The following is a 1,313-nucleotide window of genomic DNA, read 5'->3' as shown; positions in this document are numbered from 1 at the left end:
AACCCAATGGGGGCCCTATGAGTCAGAATTGACTCGATGGCAGTGAGAGTTCATTACCTAATAAGAATGAGCAAATTCACACTTGACTCAGAGTATGGTCCGTGGACCAGCAGTATGTGAATCACAATCTGCATTTTAACAAGATCCCCAAGTGACGCATGTGCACCTTACATTTGAGAGTAATTCCATTCCAAGCACATGCCTTAAAGAACCTTTCTCATATGTTTAAGACAGGTGAATGGAAACCAAGAATAATCCCAGTCTATTAACAGTGGAATAGTGCAGTGCCTAAGGCATTTGACTACTAACCAGAAGGCTGGTCGTTCAAACCCACCAGCCATTCCTCAGAAGGAAGAGTGGGCAATCTACTTCCATAGATACCACCTCAGAAACCCAGGGTGGGGGTCACTATGAGTCAGATTCAACTCAACAGCACTGCATTTGGTTGTTTATTTATTTATTTATAAGATATATAAATTATGGCACAGCTTTATACTGGAATACTGTATTTTCCTTATCATGGTCCCAATCTCTATCCCTTGGAACTCTAAGTCTTGCATTCATCTTCATTATTACATGAGTTACAAATTACATGAAAAGGTGCTCACTCTTATTAATTCTAGATTTATTAGTAAACTGCTTCAGGGACAATAGTCTCATGTGACATTCAATTATGCTGCTCGTTACTTAAACTTTACAAAGCAGAATTATTAATTAAATCTAACGTCTTAAATAGCTAACAATATGGCCTTCAAATCATGAAGCAGTTCCTCGAAGCACCTGGTCCACAGTGACATAACCAAATGTAGCAGCTGTGAAGAGTACCATTTTTACACAACAATGCACGTGTTGTTTTTTACAAACTCAGAATGCCCTTGCATGTTTATTATGTGCACTATGTGGGAAAATACAGTAATTTGATGAGACTTGGCAGGAAAGAGCCATAGAACTATACAAATAGGGAGATATTTGTCTCTTTAAACAAAAAAAGTTATTTGTTAAATATTTACTGGAACAACTAGGATGTTCACTCAGCCTGCTATGAGACTATCATAATTCATTCTGCAATGGCTCAAAGCCCTGTTGACAGTTACTGACAGAAGCCCAAGCTTCAGCAGGTCACTCACCATCCCCCAGCCACACTGTGGTTGTTAGGTGCCATCCAATTTGACTCACAGCAACCCCGTGTGACAGAGAAAAGCAGCGCCATCAGGTTTTCTAGGCTGTCATGTTTCTTAATTTTTATTGTGATTTGGGTGAAAGTTTACAGAGCAAATTCATTTTCTATACAGCAGTTTGTACACATTTTGTTC

The sequence above is a fragment of the Orycteropus afer genome, unplaced genomic scaffold (assembly GCF_000298275.1).
Source record: "Orycteropus afer afer isolate SDZICR_OR568_19922 unplaced genomic scaffold, OryAfe1.0 scaffold00037, whole genome shotgun sequence".
Lineage (NCBI taxonomy): Eukaryota > Metazoa > Chordata > Mammalia > Tubulidentata > Orycteropodidae > Orycteropus > Orycteropus afer.
The sequence above is the reverse complement of the archived record's forward strand: the minus strand, read 5'-3'. Positions refer to the sequence as shown.